The 20,531-nt window shown below is 37.4% G+C and overlaps 1 long non-coding RNA gene across 1 annotated transcript in view; it reads left to right on the top strand.

Moving 5' to 3' along the window:
• The window catches only part of LOC139779155 (uncharacterized), a 43,609-nt gene that overhangs the window by 9,060 nt on the left and 14,018 nt on the right, over positions 1-20,531 (top strand). The window contains exon 2 of the long non-coding RNA XR_011719814.1: positions 8,433-8,530. This is a non-coding gene — a long non-coding RNA (uncharacterized lncRNA). The remainder of the gene's footprint in view (positions 1-8,432; positions 8,531-20,531) is intronic.

Genomic DNA, 20,531 nt, shown 5'->3' on the forward strand with positions numbered 1-20,531 from the left:
ATTATAGACGTGCTTAGTAAATATGCCTGGGTAGAACCGCTACGAGACAAAACGAGTAATCACGTGACGACGGCTTTCCAGCTCGTGCTCTCGAAAAGTGACGGGCGCGTACCGGTATACCTACAAACGGACAAAGGTAAAGAATTTATCGGGCGTCCGTTGCAAAAGTTTCTGGAAGAAAACGACATTTGTTTTCGCGTAGCCCGTAATCCGGATATCAAAGCTGCCGTCGTCGAGCGCTTCAACAGAACGTTGAAGGAACGAATGTGGCGCTATTTTACGCATAAAAATACGCGGCGCTACGTCGATGTTTTGCAGGATATCGTAAGCGCTTACAATCACACCCGTCATTCCTCCATCAGAATGCAGCCGGCTGTCGTTACGAGAGAAAACGCTCGTGTCGCGCGCGAAAATATAGTTCGACGATGGAGGACGAGCGAAAAGATGAAACGCGCACGAAAAGCTAAATACAGTGTCGGAGACCTCGTTCGCGTCAGTAGAACAAAAGCTACCTTCGAGAAAGGATACGAGGCGAGGTGGAGTGAAGAGATATTTCGAATTCACCGCGTTCTCGAGTGGCGAAAACCACGAGTGTACGAATTGAGCGATTTAGCGGATGAAGTCATAGACGGTATTTTTTACGAGCAGGAATTAGCTAGGGTAGAGAAAAACTTGCAGGAAGAAGAGTTTATCGTCGATCGCGTGATAAAGACCAGGGGGCACGGCGCTAATAAACAGGTGTTAGTTAGCTGGCGCGGTTATCCCAGCAAGTTCGACTCTTGGATCCCCGCTTCGAATTTAACTTCTCTTCCTCAAGATGAGGGACGACCAATTTCTCATGGTTCTTCCGAGCAATAGCAGCATGCGCTATTTCCCAGAAAATAGAACCTCGTCATTCGTTACGGAATTACCTCAAACTGTACACTTACACGGTGAATGGGAAGTGGCGCTTAGCGAGATTCAATTTCCCAGTACTCTTTTACACTTGCGCTATAAGGAAAATGAAATCCTCTTCTACGATACTAAACCGGAAGAAGAAAAAGAGAAAGTACAGGTGGCGAAAAAAAGCACATTTTCGTTCGGACTTTACAAAAATACCAGAGAACTTATCTCGGCGATTAATGAAGCATGCAAACAAGCTGACTCGCACTTTTATTTAGATCAACAAGAGAAGACTGGAGGAAAAACCCACATCAGCATTACTTGTAACGCAAGTGAATGCAATCTAATACATCATATGTGCCTTTCCGATACTCTTCTACAAATACTCGGTTTAGGTCATGTTCTTCTCAATAATCCCGAATACTATGGCGAATTTTCTGTCAGACGCTACGCAATTTATCCTTTTTCCAACCAAGCGTTTACTGCAAAATATATTAAACTTGGTCATATTAGTGAAAATAGTGATGCGCGCGAAACAGCTTTCTATAGTCGTGAACCTTGTAGTTTGCAGCGCGGTATTCCAGATAAAATGTTCGCTTATTGCGATATTTGCGAGCCTTATGTAACAGGTGACGCGCAAACACCTCTTCTCCGAATAGTGCCGGTCGAGACATACCGCTATAATCACGTGGACGCTTACGGAACGAATCAGGTGAAACATTTCTCCCCGCTGCATTATATTCCATTACGCAAAACAAATTTCCGCACGATTGAAATAGATATAAAAGATCAACTCGGAAAAAATATACCATTCGAATCCGGGACGCTGACGGTGACGTTGCACTTTAGACGTTTCCAGTAACAACGCGGTGTGTTGTCGTCGAAAAAAAAAAAAACTAAATTCAGAGCCATGGACTACGAATATTACGATTCACATCAGAGTGGACGAGGCGGAGGAATTCCACGAGTTTTCGTCGGAGCATCCTATCAACGAGGTCATGGAATCGGTAGTTTTCTCGGAGGATTATTCAGAAAGGTGCTGCCTTACCTAAGTAGAGGCGCGCGAGCGGTCGGTAAAGAAGCTTTACGCGCGGGTATCAATGTGATGCAAGATGTCGAAAATGATACGCCGTTGAAGGAGGCGCTCAAAACTCGCTTCAAGGAATCGAGTGGAAATCTTAAAAGAAAAGCCCAGGAGAAGATAAGCAGCATGATGAAAGGATCGGGATATAAAGTATCCGCAAAAAATCCTGCGTTTCAGTTTCCCTTTGGCAACCACACCAGTCACGTCGCAGTTCGTAAACGTCGTCGTCCTCAAACGGTCAAAAGAAAATCGTCAAAGAGCAAGCAGAGGAAGAGAATAACGATCAAAAAATCATCGAAGAAGAAGAAGACTCGTGCTGTAAACAGAAAGTCATCTACCGCTACGAGACAGCGTCATCGTCGAGTCAGCGTCAAGAAACGCAGCGTATCCGACATATTCTCTTAACCGATCTCAAATGTTTCACCCTACATCTGCGAGAAATTACGCGACAAGTGCGTTACATCTACTGCAGAGGCGTGGAAAAGGCTCGTTACTTGAGTCAACTACTTTCCAGAAACATATATAATCTGGAAGAAATTTCTCCACCGTTCAAAAGTTTACCGGAGGCCCGAGAGTACAGACAACGCTGCACACATCACGGATTTCGTGTTTCGACTACGGACAAAATTGCTTGTGCGTTACGTAACGCTTTTAAATTGAAACGCTGGCTAGTCTTGCGAGACAACAGCGAATGCATCAGCAGCAGCAGCAGCAGCAGCAGCAGCAGCAGCAACAGCATCGACTCGAGCTACGATACTAATCTCTCTTACGTAAAATTGGTCACAAGCGACGACGACGACGACGAAAAAACCGACGGTGACATCGCTATAAAAAAAATAAAGCAGTGGCAAAAAAAAAATAACGAGACAGAAGAGAAAGAGGAGGAAGGAGAAGTAGCAAAAGCCTATTATTCAATAGCGGGTGTAAGAAAAGAATACATCTTCAATAACTTGCCGATACGCCCGTCACCACCCAAGAACACTAGTGCGACAACTCCAAAAGAGGTAAACTCCGAAATTTATACAAATAATTCCTCTCGTGCGAACACCACCTCACTGTGAAGAAAATGAACTCGCTAGAAATCTTACAAGCGCTGCATCATCTCAGTGTCAGATATGCGGGCGTCTATCCTGCCGACAGACTGCCGAGGGTGTGGACGAGGTCGACGGCCATCGTCGCTAATACGGACGAACACGATCGGCCTGGCCAACATTGGGTCGCTTTTTACGTCGACGAGCAAGGAGCAGGAACGTATTTCGATAGCTACGGACTACCGCCTTTAGACTCCAGATTCCTCTTACGCCTTCGTCGGAATTCCACTACACATCGATGGAACACCGTAACACTACAAGGAACACTCTCTCAAACTTGCGGCCAATACTGCTGTGTATTTTTATATTACATGTGTAGCGGTTATAATCTTTGTCAGTTTCTTAATCTGTTTAGCGACAATAGCGAGCGCAATGATCGTTTGATTGTAAAATTATTTCGTAAAATTTTTCTTCATAATAAAAGCGCATGCGTAAAACCTCACGTTGAATGTTGCCATGTTCAGGCATGTACTTTTAAGAATAATTAAAAATACTTATTCTCACGTATCAATGTATTATTTTATGTAATAAACATTGTTTGTATCTTCAACCCCTCCCGTCTATTTATTCATTCCCTTTTCTTTTGCGTTAAAATAGTTGCATCACGTCACAAAGCGAACCTGACCGTACCTGTTTTACCCTCTCCTTTCTCCAGAAAATAAGTTTCACGTATTTCATTGTTTCGAAAACTCTTTGTCCAGACCCAAGTCCTAAAAGAACACGGTCATAAATCATGAAAACTATTCTCTGAAATCATAAAAATTCCACTTTCCGTTTTCGACATCTTAGCATAATATCCTTATTTATAGCTTAGCGTCGTCTACCACGTGCTCCCGCCAAAATGGCGCTGGTCGGCACTTCCGCTATTTTTCCTTGTGACTTAGCGTCGTTCACCACGTGCAGGCCCAAAAAGACGCTGGACCCTTTAGGCGGGAGAGCCAATCAGACGCTGGGTAGGTATGGGGTATCCAATCAGAACGCGCCATTTAGTTACTATTTCGAATCCGACATTTTTGTTTCGTAGTCTTTTACCACGTGCAGCCCCAAAAAAGTCACTAGACACTAGACACCCTAGGCGCGGGAGAGCCAATCAGACGCTGGGTAGGTATGGGGTATCCAATCAAAACGCTCCATTTGAAGCCGCCATTTTTGACTCCTACTCTTCCACCACGTGCTACCCCCTCAAAGCCGCCAGACGCCTCAGGGAGGAGGGCCAATCAGACGCTGGGTAGGTATGGGGTATCCAATCAAATCGCTCCATTTAATTACCTCGTTACCCCCGCCCCTCAGGCGGCAGCCAATCAGAGCGCTCCGAGGTCACGTGGGCAGACCGTCTGGCCACGCCCCTGGCGCCGGAGGGGTCGGTGGAGGGGGTTTGTTTTGACGCCCCATACCTACCCACTTACTACTTTAAATTATTGAGTATTTTCTATTTCAAACGCTGCCGAGGATAAAGTAAAAGCCCCAAATAAAAAGATTAAAGAATTGAGGGGACAAAAGAAACTCATCACATTGATTTTGCAACGGACTCAAAATCAGTTTGATGCCGTATATAACCGTATATAAAGAAAAGTCAGCTCTACGCAAGAAACTTGTCAAAAAATCTACACAAAGTGCCTACTACTTCTCTGACTCCAACGACTAGGCAGTTTTTTCAATATTATATATTAATAATAAATAATATTATAAATAAGTATAGAAATTAATATAAATTATGTGTTTTTTATTATGTGGACAGATAGCCCCTTGAATGTGGACAGATAGCCCCGCATATGGGGCTATCTGTCTACGCTTGACTTGTTTATTTAAAAAATTCGCTTCTTTAAAATATTAAAAGATCCACGATTCTAATTATGTTTTTTTTTAATAGCAAGGTTAAAAGGTTATACCATTAAAATTTTAGCCAAATATCTTTATTAGTTTTTTAGTAAACTTGAAAAAAGCGTAAAGTGTGGACACATAGCCCCGGTCTCCCCTAAATATGTATAAATATTTTTAATTTGCCAAACTACGAGACTGTACAGCTCTATCTTTGCTTATTTTATTACTAATTTTAAATTTATGCTAAAACATAATTGAAAATAGCAAAGTCAGACAGATATACCGTAAAAGTAAGCATCAGTTTAATCTATATTGAAACTCTTTCCTATAATATTATATTTTTCGACTTATATGTATATCCCTCTCTTTTTACGAAAATAATATCTGTACCTATAAGTAAATAGAAAGAATATATATAAGTAAAGAAATTTTAAAGTATTAAATTTTAAAAAATTGTTTAAAAATATTTCTTTAGAAATATGAGTAGATTATAATTCGACCATCAGATTTTAAAAAATTATGACTTTATTAACAGTTTCAACAATCAAATTTATAGAAAAATACCAGCTTTTCTATAAAAATTAAAACACTTACAATTAGGTAAATCATATATTTATAATGATGTTTTTAAATAACTTTACATTTATGTAGTAGCTTTACGTGTGCGCTGGTACAAAGTAACGCAAATGACTAAATTTGCTATAATACGTATAACTTAAAAAATTAATATAACATTATTTTAATTAAGATATTAAAGTGAGAGAAAGAAAGAGAAGTCGCCAAATTTTTCTTACTTCAACGGAAATCATGATTAAATTATGAACATAATTTAATGGTGTAAAAATAAGAGCGAATAAAAAATTAGCAATTATATTAAGCAAAAAAAATTGTATCTTTAGTAGCAAATAGCAACTCACAAGCAAAATCGTCGCCATCAGAATTCTATATTGGCAGAAATGAATAATATTATATAATTAATTAACTTAGACTTGAGTCTATCATTTGTTATAAAGTGATTTTGATTTGCAATATATGTAAAAACATTATATTATATATTTAATTAAACATTATACATATACATATATAGATATACGTTATAAAATATATATTTTAACTGATAAAATATCCCATATTAATATTATTACATTTTTTACAGATAAAACGTCGGATATTTTATAGATCAAAATTTTGATATTTTTCACTTATATAACTTCTTATATATACCTATAGTAATCTTTATCATCGGCTGGCTATAAATTATACACGTTATATGTTTCGCTCGGGTATACTTGGAGCGAGACCCTACCGCGTTTCTTGATAGCACATTAAACGAGAGTGCATATTGTCTTTCTGCCGAATTTACCACGATACAACCACATGCGTGGCTTAATTACGATTGGACGAAATAGTAGGAAATTATAACCTGCATGTATATTGCATCTTAGCAAACACTGATATACATTGTGTATGTATTATACAGAGATGAGCTTTGGACCATACAGCTTTGCTACATCAGGTGTATCGTTCTGATGTATATACTACTAGATTGCTCACACTGAAAAGGTCTTTTAATACTTAACAAATGCATTTAGTTGTGCGTTTCAGCGCAATGTTTGGTAAGTATACTCCGTCCAACGAGAGATCATGGTTGATCAAACATAAATAACGATAGGACACAGAGCCGCAACAAGGTGCTCGCGTTAAATTATTTTTATTTTTAATAGTGTTGGAAAATATAAATATAATTAAATTATTTTTATTTTTAATAGTGTGGGAAAATATAAATATAATTATGTTTGATCAACCATGATCTCTCGTTCGGACGGAGTATAGTAAGTTTAATTACGTGATATCCTCTATACTTATTGTTAGACCACGTGGAACACCCACAGAGAGTGTGTATATGTATACGTGCATATAAGAAACATTTAGTGGCGGTTCGATTTTACTTCTCTCTCTCTCTCTCTCTCTCTCTCTCTCTCTCTCTCTCTCTCTCTCTCTCTCTCTCTCTCTCTCTCTCTCTCTCTCTCTCTCTCTCTCTCTCTCTCTCTCTCTCTCTCTCTCTCTCTCTCTCTCTCTCTCTCTCTCTCTCTCTCTCTCTCCTCTCTCTCTCTCTCTCTCTCTCTCTCTCTCTCTCTCTCTCTCTCTCTCTCTCTCTCTCTCTCTCTCTCTCTCTCTCTCTCTCTCCCTCTCTCTCTCTCTCTCTCTCTCTCTCTCTCTCTCTCTCTCTCTCTCTCTCTCTCTCCTCTCTCTCTCTCTCTCTCTCTCTCTCTCTCTCTCTTTCTCTTTATCACATGCGAAAAATAATCATAGTAAGCAGTAGGGTAGTATATAGAAGTATGTGTTATAGTTCTGGGTATGCGTGCCTTCTTACTACGGCCGCGATCAGCTTGTGTTACAAATGCTTCGAAGCGTTCGATTAATCAGGATAAAGAAATCTGTGCTTTAAAATATTTGTAGCGCCAAGTGGACTGCAGCCTAAATGCAGTAATCTTGTTTTGTAGTCTATTCGTATTAATAAGTACGTGTACACTCTTTGCTTATTATTTCGCGTTTGCTTATCATTTCTTGGATTATCGCGATTGAGACTTAATTGTATTGTAAAGCTATTGTTGAACGATCCCGTTTCGACATTTATTGTATCGCGTCGAACGCGATGTACCACTCCTGAAAAAAATTAGGCACGTAGTTTCTTTCTAAGCTTTTGGTGCGTTTTGAACGAAAGTTTTACGATCATCGTTTTGATCGCCATGTTTTAAAACAAATATCCGCGCGCAATTCGCTTATCTTATTAGGCCGGTATTCATATAATTGGTTCTTATTTCAAGACCGTCTTAAGTAATGTTTTAAGATGCTAATACGGCTCTGTGATTGATTCATGACATCTTAAGATTGTACTTAAGACGGTCTGAAATATAAGATCCGACTATGAATACCTACCGGCCTAGAAGCAGTCGTCCGCTCGTGAGAAGACGCAGGATGGCGACGCTAGTTACGGTTTGCAAGTTACCGTACAGTTTGAAACGATCAACCAAAAGTGCTTATTTGGCGGAAAAGCGATGCTGAATTTTCTTGAGATGGAGCGTGGAAGGAAGGTGCTAATAGAATAAATTTTGTACCCGCTAGAATAAAGAAGTCGAAATTGCTGCCGAATAAAACACCCTGTATTGCTCAATTCTTTAAAATTACTCGGTTATGAAATATCATTATTATTTTATGTTGATCAGATATTTACGTAAAATTCCTCTCATTACGTTATTATATTATCTTAAATTATATATATATTATTATTTACTTGCTGTATTTATTAAATAAAATATACTTGTGACTCATTATTTTATCATTTAGGTACATTTAGATACCTAAGTACATTCTTCTCAAATTATTTTTTAAGAAGATATTAAATCTATAAGGATAACGCGAGAAAAAATACAGACACAGATGTATCTTCTTTCAACGTGTATTTCTGATGTATCTTCTCGCAAACCTTCTTGCGACGATTTAACTTATTTACACGGCGACGACGATTTAATTTTATGGAAAACAATTTGCAGGAGGCTCGTCGTTGCATCTGCTTCTTCCCCTCCGCCTGCGGACGATCGTCGTTCTGGGGCCGGCCTCCCCGGGGGCGGACGCGCTGTTTTCATCGCCGGTGAGTGTAACGCTTGCATGCAAACGCTTCTATTTCCTGTAGCCCAGCTTGCGTAGGGCCTTCAGGTCCACGTCGCCGTAATAGTCCTGGCTGGGAAATGTATGACAATGTTGCGTATAACTTGATCGTAACGTGTGATTGCCTTCAATCGGAATCACGATACTTCAAAGTATACCCCCCCGTGAATCGCGTGAGCTATAAATCTACGGATAAATATTTCTACGATTTCTGATTTAATCGGGTCTGACAAGGGAACGGTACGAAAGTGTCAATTTAGTCCCAAGGGCGAACCAAGACTATATTCGATAGGGGATAGTAAGGAATAATTATTTCCAGAATAATAGGTGCGGAGATTAAACGGTTGCCGAGATACACGGCTCAAAATAAAAAGTAGAAATTTCTGCAGTTATGACTTTAATGCAGACTTATTGTAATTCTATGTCTTTTTTTGTTGTGCTGTGTATAAACACTGTGAAAAGTTCCTTTTCATAAACCACACTCTAATTCAGAAATTGCACATAAATTGTATCTAATAAGTCTGCATTAAAAATGGTGACTTCAGGAGTTCCTACCTTTTATTCTAAGAATCGTGTGTCTCGCACACACGCACGTACGCACACACATACACACACACACACACACACACAACCGTTTAATCTCCGTTTAATTCAACCTATTATTCTGGAAATAATTATTCCTTACTATCCCCTATCGAATGGTTTTAGTTCGCCCTTGGGACTAAATTGACACTTTCGTACCGTTCCCTTGTGGGTAACTCTATAAGTCACGGAGTTCGATTGAAGATTGTGTTATAAGAATCAGAAAAAAATCTATCTTCGCAAAAACAAAGGAATTGGTTTTGAATAACGGTTTTTATGCATTTTAGTTAATTTCACTGACATTATCTTAGCTTGTCAGTTTTCTCTTACGTTTCACGTAAATCGGACATGATCTCATAAATATTTTAATTGTTTCTTTTTATCTCTTATTTAAGGCAAATAAGAAAAATCTGAAATTCGACAAGGTTGAAATATAACATTGTACATGAAATAGTATAATATACTCTCTCGGAGTATAATGTACATTTCCTTCCATCGCCGCGTCAATTATAATTATGATAAAGCTAATTCGATATGTACAGATGATACAGATTCGACGCGCGTGTTAAGATGCCAGTTCTTAAGCTTCTAAGGTAAGTTAAGATTTTCAGGCTTTGATCGATACATCGCATACGTTACGATTAAGTTATATACATCATTAGGCGATAGTTTTAACATGCAACAAGTGACTATACAGAATGTGCTGAGAAACCTATTAAATATATTAAGAATTACAAATGCAGAAATGCGTCAATGATTAGCGATCGATGGATTAGGATATAGGATTCACGAGGCATATAGACAGAGAAATTGCTTATATTCTCACCACACATTTAGTGTCAAACGTGACCATCTAATTCTTTTCTGACGTGACACACAATGCAATCATAGCATTAAATAAACAGATTTCAGAATTCTATGCAATTTTAGTATACATAATTAGATCTTAGAATCAAATACAATTTTAACGTTACATAAATAGATCACGAAATTGTTATAAGTAGAAACTTTAACGTCAACATCAAATATGCGGTGAAAATACGAGTCGAAATTTTCCAAGAGTTTTCTTTTTTTTATTGTATGGACTTTTCGTTTTTACTTAAAGATACACGACAAGCCGGCCGATCTTGCTTACGTAATGGCGTCAAGAGTCAGAAGGATTTCTGAATTGTAGACCATGGTTCGTGGATTGTTAATTACGCGAGTCCGATGGATTTCGATTTCATGCGCAACGTAAAATCGATGCTTTTCACTTTTTTCTAATTATCGTGCGTCTCATTCAGGAATTAAAACCCGTGTAATTTCGTTAAATTTAACTTTTTAGTTGTCCTACTTCTATCGAGAACAATTTTTGCAAAATTCAACTGTTTAACAGTAAAAAATCTTCAGGAAATACATTTTATCGATTATTTCCGTATAGTAATATACATTATTTAGAAACAACTTGAGATTAATTAATTAATAAATTAAATATCACATTAAAATAAATTAGTAGCTGTATCGCTATAATGACAGGATAATCATAGATAAGTAATCAATAGAATATATATGTTTTTAGAAAATTTACAATTTTGCAAAAACGGCCCTCAATTGTCGCATTTTTATTATTACGAAATTACAAGTTTTCAATTCCTGTTCTCAATAAAGAAAAAAAGACAGGAGAAAGATAGATTAGATATAGTTGAAAGTGTATGGATAGATTAGAGAAACAGTTAAGAGAGGATGAATTTTTTATTTATTAAAAAGAATAGATTAAACAAAATTGCCGATAAGGCGTCACGAGTAATATAAATTATTAATATAAATTTTGGAGTTCTTTGTGTGTCCGTGTGTGTATGTGTTTGTGTGTGAGCATTTGTCAGGAAATTTTCTGAGAAAATTTTATACTATCTGAATATCAATTATTATCAATTAAACATGGTATCAACAGCGATAGAAAATTGACAGGATTTTAATCCTATCTAACCTAAGGGGAATCTTTAAATATCATAAACTATAATTAATTCTGTGCAATGTGTACGTTGGAAAATAATAATAAGATACTTATATATTAATTTCGGCAGTTTTGCCAGTTTTTACAGAAACTTGTTCTGACAATCAAAAGATTACATTATTAGGTTTTTTAATAGCGACGCGTAATATTGCAAAATGTGACATATACAAGTGAACAAAGAGTTTTACGTGAATTCTCGGAATTCGCAATTACTCGTCGCGCTAATTGGTCCTGTACGTGTATCTCTGTCCCTTTCCTTCTATTACATTCTAATTACAAAAATAGCATATGCTCTGTGCATCGAGATTGCATGGAGACGCGCAATCAGAGCGACGAGAGAGAATTTCGCGAGAATTAGGGCACGAAATTTATAAGCAGCTCGATCGCGCATTTCTCATCCTTTCAGAATCTCGCGGATTTTGCTCCGAGATTTCGCCTCGAGATCGATCCTTGTGGGCCGCCGATTACTTCCTTTCCGGAGAAATCCTCTTTATGTAATCAGGGCTGCATTTTTCCTCGATTATGTGTATGCGAATGTATGTTTATTATGCGTGAAGGAACAGAAAGAGAGTGAGAGAGAAAGAGAGAGAAAAGAAGAAAGAGAAGGAGTGAAAAACATAAAAGAAGCAAGAGAAGAATAAGATAAAGAAATAGAAAGAGAGAAAAAGAAAGAGAAAGAAAAAGAAGAAGAAGAAGAAAGAAGAAGCGTACTTTGATACAATTTATTGGCGTAAAATCGATATAAATTTAAATAATACGAAGTAAATCAACAACATTAAACAAGTAAAATATATAAAGGAACGTGAATAAATTTGTGAATATTTTTTTATCATAGGAAATTAAAGTAAAGTATTAAAATTTAAAAAAATTGAATTTTTTGTTTAGGGCATGTTTAATATTTTATATTTTATTAAAAAATAATTAGGGCATAATTCTTTTTCTAAATCTTTTAACACATAATTATATGAATTATTTTTATAATTATTTCACATAATTATATGACCCTCATCATTAACGAATTATATTGTAATAAAAAATCACTATTTAAATGTAGCATTCCTTGTAAGGAATGCTACATTTAAATTTTACAATCTAGATTTTAGACCAATAACTTGCGTTAAACAATGGAATTCGATAAAATTAAATGGTAGCAACAAAGAGAAAAAGAATGAGAAAAGTAGAAAGAAAATGAAAGGAAGAGATAGAGAGGAAGAGAGGTGTGAAGAGATGAAGGGATGGAGGGAGAAAGAGCGAGGTAAATCAGGATTTATTCCTGAATGGGTGAGGGCCTCGTGGGCCCTCCTACTGTTGTGGGCCTAGGTTTGAGGTTCGCCTGGTTCGGCTTTCTGGGCTCGCTCTGGATGCCGGTAAGCAGCTCGCTCTTCCGGATGCTCTTCAGGTCCAGGTCACCGTAGTAATCCTCACTGCGGAGCAAAACCGAGAAAAACCCGGGGGTCAAGACATGCTCGGTGCGCGCTACTGCGTACTGGCGTGCTCTTGTCGTTATGTTTGCGGACGAAATGCACATGCATACACATAAAGGAACTGTACTGGCATCACTTACAATTAGTCATGAAAATTTGCAATGTTCCAGAGTTATTGTCGATTTTTATTTTCTATTTAAAACATATTGTAAAATGAAGCAAGGAAGATCCTTTTTCGTCGCCTTATTATTAGATGTACATGTGTGCAAATTTCCACAATTAAGTATCTAGTACTTCTACAATTTGACACGTAGATTGCCAGGCAATTAGAATCATGGTGATATTGATTCCAATTTTAATTTAATATAAATTTTTTAAATAAATATAGGTGAAAATGATAGAAAAAGAACAATTATAGATTATGCTTTTCTGGGCAATCTACGAATGACAGTAGCTAATATTACAACAAGATATTAGAACGATGAAACAGTTAACATATACGTTAGCCACATGTTAGAGGATCATTGAGAAATCTAATGACTAATATTAGTATTAATTAATGCACATAATTATTTGCTAATTTATGATCAAGCGCTCAATGTTCGAAAAAAGAAGTTCAATTCTCACTGATGAAAATCAATTCACGATGCGACTTTTCAATTTTTAAGTGCGCGAAATTTGTTACATCAAATTTCCATTTACAATTAGATTATTTTTTACAGTGGTTATGCAAAACGTTATTAAATACTGTGAAAGCGTGGTGTAATATCTCCTTAATTACACATTATCCGCGAATGCAATTTCTCCCCGAAAGTCCTCAAACACAACCTCATCTAGGATAGCTCGACATTTCCATCGGATGACTGTAATTACCGAGATAATCGAATTCGGACATTTTTATAACGCGCCCACAATTATTCATTGCACAATGCATCGTCGTCGTCATTTTCATACTTTCATTGACTTTTAGCACAGATTTCTTCGCAGATTACTCTGTTAATTTAATAGAGTAACTTAATTCACTTAATTCAGTCTCTAAAAAATAATAATAATATTAAAAAATAGTATGACATAGAAAATTTTCCACGAGACGAATTAGAACAAAAAATTGATTGATTAAAATTATATGGAAATATTAGAAGAGGAAAAGTCAGAGAAGTTAAGAAAAATTCAATTTTAAAAAAACAGAAAAATATAAAGTTCTTTATCACACTCAAGAAATATTCTTTTTTAAAGGTTCTCTCTGAATTTAAATCAGTGAAAAGTCACTGAACGCATCAGTGACTATTTACTGATATCGGTGTAAAGTATGCCACTTCAGTGACTTTTCACTGATTCAGATTTAGAGAGTTCACAAAATTATTTTTACATACACGTTTCTGAACTATTTAGAGAGATTTTTACACCAATCAATTTACAACGACTTTCTTTGCATTGAACTTTATGATCCCTTCAGCAATCATAATTTTTAAACGGGTGAGACCTTGAATTCTTGATCAATGTTCATTAACATTCATCATCGTGTGAAATCGGAAGTAAAGGAATTCTGCTATATGTGGATTATTCATTTATGTCGCATTCGACTACGTGGTCTTAGATTAGAATTTAAATATTTGAAGTGATATATCCCTCCCGCCTCCCCCATATAAATCGTTTCGAAAATCGGCCGTAATTGTGTAGGAATGAATTAAATAATTTACAGAAAAAGAAAAATTGTTTACATAAGGATTAAGTAATTTTATTTTAATATTCTAAAATAATACTTTTACCTCTTTTCTGATCTTAAAAATATATTTATTGTAATCTTCTTTGGCCATTTTTTCAAAACTTCTTGGTCGTTCTCACAATTTATTCATTCCTGCACAACTGGAGTTTCGAGACAAAATCGTATAAAATTAAAAACACATTAAAAACGGTGCTCACCATCCGGGAACATCCTCTGGGTCCTCGCAGGCGCCGCTACCGTCGGCGTCGCCGATCTTGAAAACGGTGCCGATCGGACAACCGTACTCCCTGGCGATGCCCTCAAGGCATATGTAGTATTTTCTGCAATCCTCCGGATGGGCGTGTCTGCTGAAGCTGCCGGATGCGCCGCTCACTTCTCCTGCAGCCGGACACGTGAAACCTCCGGCGACCTCTGCGTAGTGCAATAAATAGATGTGTAATACAAGCGGCAGAGAAAGGCATCGTATTTCTTTGTAATTGCGATATACTGATCGGTCTCGAGTTGGCGAACGAAAGAGGAATACATAATATACATAACAATATAAAATATACATGTGAGATAAGACAATATATTTGAGACTTATTCAATATCAATAAAAAAGTAAACTCGTCTTATAGTAAATATGTATATATAATGTAAGAGAAAAAAATATAGTTTATTTTATTTTTAAATAAAAAAGGTAGAGTAGCTATAGGGAAGAAAAATCACAAAATTAATTTAGAAAGGAGGCAAGTAGAAAGGAAATAGAAGGATTTGTGACAGTTATATGTTAGAGTAGAGAGGTGGGATTGACTCTGTGGTTTTATGTATATCCTATTATCCGCGTCAAATCGCCCGTGACGAGTTCCTGGGTGACTGAATCAGAAATGCATACAAGTCTACGTTATAATACTCGATCTGACATCAACGCTAGCGTAAAAATATCGTTGAAGTATCCGCGATTACGTAAAAAAAAGGGAATTGTAACAATTAATTTTGAAAGTCTTCCGTAATAAAGACAATTTTAGATTATGAAACTTTATAGAGAAGCTCTGAATAGTTATTATGCAATAAAAAAATTATTATCTTTGATGATTTAGATATGCTTGATCACGAAATATCATTCTCGTTCGAATTCTTCTTTATCTGAACCGTTCTAATATTCTCAGAAGTTAATAAATCGATCCGGCAGTTTGATCGTGCAATTTACATCCGAAATAGACTCGTCAATCAGCGAGATCAATACCTTCGTTTCTGCATTCGGGCACTTGGTCGGCCCACATGCACACCCTGGCCTCACGGTCGTAGGCCAGTCCGGGGCTGCACTGGTAGCGGGAGGACTCGCCGTTCCAACAGTTCCAGAAGACGTCGCACTTCTTCTCGTCGGGGAAGATGCCGTAGAGGCGGGAACAGTGCGGCGTAGTGATGGGCGGTTCGAGCTGCGTGCGCTCGCCGCAGTCCACGTTGTGCAGGTAATCGCAGTTCTCGGTGAGGAACTTGCTGTCGCTGGCGTCAAATGCCAGACCGTTGCCGCACGTCTTCAGTTCCGCCACGTTGTTGTCGCATTTCCAATACTTGTCGCACGATATGTGATGAGGATAGAACCCGAAATCGTCCGGGCATTTGAAGGACTCCTGAGCGTTCGTCCCTGAAATGATCAAGCAAAGGTCGCATGTCGAGTTCGGCGGATTTTCTCGAGATTCTTCTGTATATTAAATTTTAATTAATCAATATTTTTATAAAAAACAAATCGTAGGGTGTTTGTAGATTTGTATCGTAACCGTACTTCGTACTTCTCATAAAGATCTCACGAAAGACATCAGTTATAATTCTTTTTTAGAACAATTATGATTTCGCAGCGTCCACAAATGAAAGAGAAAATAACTCGAAGATGCATAACATATTTTTCCTTAAATGCATCAAGGATACGGTAAAAGGCTACTTTGCATTTCCATCCAGGAAATCAGAAAAAATGCTACTTCTACTTTCGTATCCGCGGGTTGCTACGTCGAGTTTCTCGCGGATCGCGGTTAAAAGCGACCCCGCCTTTAGCTCGATAGCACCGTTCTCCGTAGGAAATCGCAGGCTAAAATTAACTGCCGGCCGCGAGAGAGCCTCCATTCCGGTTTCCTCTTTCCATTCCCCCTTTTAACAGCAACGATCGCGAAAAAAAACGGCGGGTGCAGCAGGAAACGTATCGACATCGTTACGGGAGAGTAAAACCAGGGGGTAGATAGATAAGGTCCCCTTTGAGAAATACCGCGCATACCGGTCCATGCTAATCGCGTCTAATTACGCCTCTTTCTTTCTTTCGTGCGCGCGAGCGCGCGTACGCGGCATATGACGCCTGAATAAGCTAAAATGTCTTATGTAAGGGACTGTGTGCGGGACGGTAACTTTCGCCGGGCGCTTTCACTTTGGGCCCGCGGCCAGGCCCCGGCCGCAGCCGCTCGTGACTGGGCCCTCCCAGCATCCCGTTCACCCGGTTCGCGTCGCAAGCCCTAGTATCGAGAGTCCGTACACGAATGCGTCCGCGTGGAGCTGTATTCACTTTCGTTTTCCACGGGACCGGTCTCGCCGCCGAAAGCGACTTCGAAATATTCGTCGGCCAGGGGACCGCAGACAGGATCCCCCTTCGCCCCGTCCCAGTTTTCGTTCGACTCGTTTTGTAAAATATGCGGCATTAGGCCGTTATATAATTACTTGTTTAAAATACGCGGTGGTTATATAAAGGACTGATTTACATATATATTTAAAAGATTTGATTGTTAAAAATCAAAATTCTATAATTAGATTGAGAATTGATATTATTTTATTAATAACATTTTGAACGAGAAGGAGACAAAGTTAGAAGATATTAAATAGATATCCAAGAAATATAATATAAATTTAAAAATGTTCAAAATATGTGTATAAAAATTCGAATTTTCTTAAAAAGATTTTTAAAAACTATTTTAAATATTTCTTAATTTCTTGTTATTTTTTCTTGATTACCATATGCTCTCTTTCTCTCTCATTTTCTCTTCCTATGATATTACCTAAGAAAGTTTTATTGTAAATGTGTCTTACGTGGGAGAGTCTAATACGATACGTAATAATTAATTATACACTTCAGTTATTAAATATTTCATCACATACATTTAATATAAAGTATAATGAGAGAACATGTCCGTTTTATAAAAGAAAATTCCTAACATATAAGATCCAATACTCTTCATAATATCATATTTTCACTGATGATTGCATATAATTTTCCATTCAATAATTGTACGACTTAATCAATAGAAATTTTTTTTTTTTACAGATCTGTAGAATTTATATATATTATAGCATAGCAGTTCTCTAATAAAATTAAATATTGAAAACATAAATATTTTTTTATTATCTTTCAATGATTTTCTCAATTGTACATATAAAATTCTTAACATTTAAAAAATTTTTTCTTCATTAAATTTTTGATACAGTTGAGTATACTTATGGAAAATCGATATTATACATATGGAGAATATGATATTAGTTTACATTATCGGGGAAGTTTTAAAATTATTTCCGTCGCGATTAACCGTATCCTTGAATTTTCCTTTAGCAAGAAAGGAACGAAAAAGAGGGTCAAGATCTGGGCCAAGGTTATGCCGCGATAGCAAGAAAGCGTGAAAAACTTTTTAGACCAGAGGCGATTTTTAATTATTACGGTATTTTTAATTAACGCGGTTGCAAGAAAGTCAATGTCGAGGAATTTAGCATTTTTAGAGGCAATTGATTGAAACGTGATTTTAATGTGAAATAAAATAATTTTTCCAAGATGAGCGTAATATTATCTAATTATTAAAAAGATAATTTTTTAAAAATATTTTGAAAGATATTGATACAGTTATCTCAGAAAATATTTCTTTATTCTATTTTACAAAGAATAGAACACGCGCGATACAATAAGTATATTGGATACAATCGTCTTTGCGGTTAATTAAATTATTTTGTTATTAGATATATGCATATTTGCATTTTATTTCTTGCACCTTTAAGAAGCATGTAAGCAAAAAATAAACGTATTATCTGTTCAATATTATAACTATATATGCAAATAAAAAATATTTTTATAATCAGACAATTTTAATTTTAACACATTCAAAAATATAGTTTACATTTTAAATTAAAAAGTTACATTCTCACATAATTTTTATATTTTTTAATCTTTTAAAAATATATCTTTTAAAAACTTTCTGCTTGTCTCTTACAAAAAATGTGGGATTACGTTGGTAGTATCCCTAATTTAAATGATATTAAATTTAACTATAATAGGAATATAAAATAATAATAAATAAATAATTAACGAATAATGATTTAAGTTAATATATTATGTTAAAGAGAATGAAAGAGGGGGGGGGGAAGAAGGAGAGAAAAAGAGAGAAACGTATCATTCATAAATAAAAAATTTGCACATGTGACCGCGCGAATATGAATCGAACGCTCGCGATCGCGTTTTCGGAAGAGTTTCCAAGAACTATCTCCGCGGATCCTTCGATGCGGCGAGATTTCCGGCGCAGGACTCGGTCCCGATTTATATCCTGCTCTCGACGCACGTAGGGCGCACTGCATCTACTCTACCACACGCGCATGTTTCACACACTAACGATGAAACCTCCACTTTTTTTTATTGTTCGAAGAGTATCGCGTCTCACTCGCGATCTTCCGCATTTAATCTCGGCCCTTCCGCATTTAACTTCACCACCCTTATACCCCTCCCTGGTGATGGTTGGTCTGTATTTACGTACCGGCGATCAGTATGGCGGCTATCACGTAGTACGTCCTCATGGTTCAACGAATAAGTCGACTGTGTGACGCGGGGGCAAACGAATAAAAATTAACGGAAAAAAATTCTATATAAACACTTTTAAGGACACCGCCTCCGCTGCGTCGAGAGATAGAACTCTGTGTTTGGGCCCTGTCGTTCGCCACCTTTATATAAGTCATTGGTCACGTGTCATAGATCCCTCTCCCCCCCCCCCTTTTTACGGAGGCTACCACCTCCTCCTTTGGACACTTCGAGAAGAGGTGCACCTCTCTACTTTTCTCTGTCTTCTCTCTCTCTCTCTCTTTCTCCCGTCTCTCACTTTGAGACTTTCTGTCTTTCTTTCCCTCTGTAACGCTATCCCACTCTCCTCGTTCGCCTCTCTATCTCTCACTCTCTTCCCCTTTCTCTGTATTATGAGGCGGATTTGTGAAGCAAAATATCACGCTGAATATTCGATGTACTTCCATTCTTGTCAGCCTCGGCTATCTTGTTCAAATTCGTGAATGAAGGAAATCGCCGCATAAAAGGAGCGTCGTAGTGATAACGGTATCTGCAGGGGAACAAACTTTTAAAAGCTCGAGTTAAATAAAAGGACTAAAGAAATATAAAACACACGCAACATACGCACACACATATGTTATTTATACATATTTATTTCACTTTAGGTTTTAAAGCGAAATTTCAGAGAACCGTGACTTAGAGTTTCTTTTATTTTCCGCTCTAGCTGCAATATCTGTGGTTACCGAAATAAATTCTCCTTTCCCTTCTCTTGGAAATGTCGTTCGGAGTCTCAAGATATCTTCTCCGTCCTTTCGCTGGTGAATCCTCAAATCGTTGAAATAACTTTCGGTTCTTAATTCGGTTCTACAGGCGTATTTCTCTCTTTTTTTTTGTATCCGTGTTATCTGTCGCCAGTCGCGCGACCAGTTCGGAGACTGGTTTTCGCATACGGCGAAAACTAACGCTCTGCTATCTTCAAGATGCTTTGTTCCTCCCAAGAGTCGTGAAATTCCGCGCCGAAAGCGAGAAAACGAGATCTCATGTACCACGGTCGTTCTTTGAGATAGAGACGAAAGGAAGGTGAAGTCGAAAAGTTTTCGCTTGTTCCGGAGTCATAAAATATCGTCTTAGCCCGAATCCTTATTTCTTAAGAGAAAAAAAAATCAGGATTTATCTCGAGATGTCTCAACACTTTTATATTAACGTTCCAGAGAACTTTCAGAGAATTTTTCGGACTAGTTTCAGATCTGGGTCATTATTCACAAGAATGAAGCGCGCAACAGAGGATTTTTACTTCCATAAGCAATATTTCTATTAAAAAAAATATGCGTTATAATTATCTCACGTGAGAAGGCGGCGGGAGACGCGTTTGCATATCGATAAATTCGTCGAACTGCTTTCGTACGCAGTCGGCGTGTGCCGATCATGGTCGCGCGATTTGCAGAATGCCGGTCGGCTCATGGCTATAATAATAATTAATACATACGC

The sequence above is a fragment of the Temnothorax nylanderi genome, unplaced genomic scaffold (assembly GCF_030848795.1).
Source record: "Temnothorax nylanderi isolate EJ_2023f unplaced genomic scaffold, tnyl_v1.0 TNYL_tig0212_pilon, whole genome shotgun sequence".
NCBI classification, from domain to species: domain Eukaryota; kingdom Metazoa; phylum Arthropoda; class Insecta; order Hymenoptera; family Formicidae; genus Temnothorax; species Temnothorax nylanderi.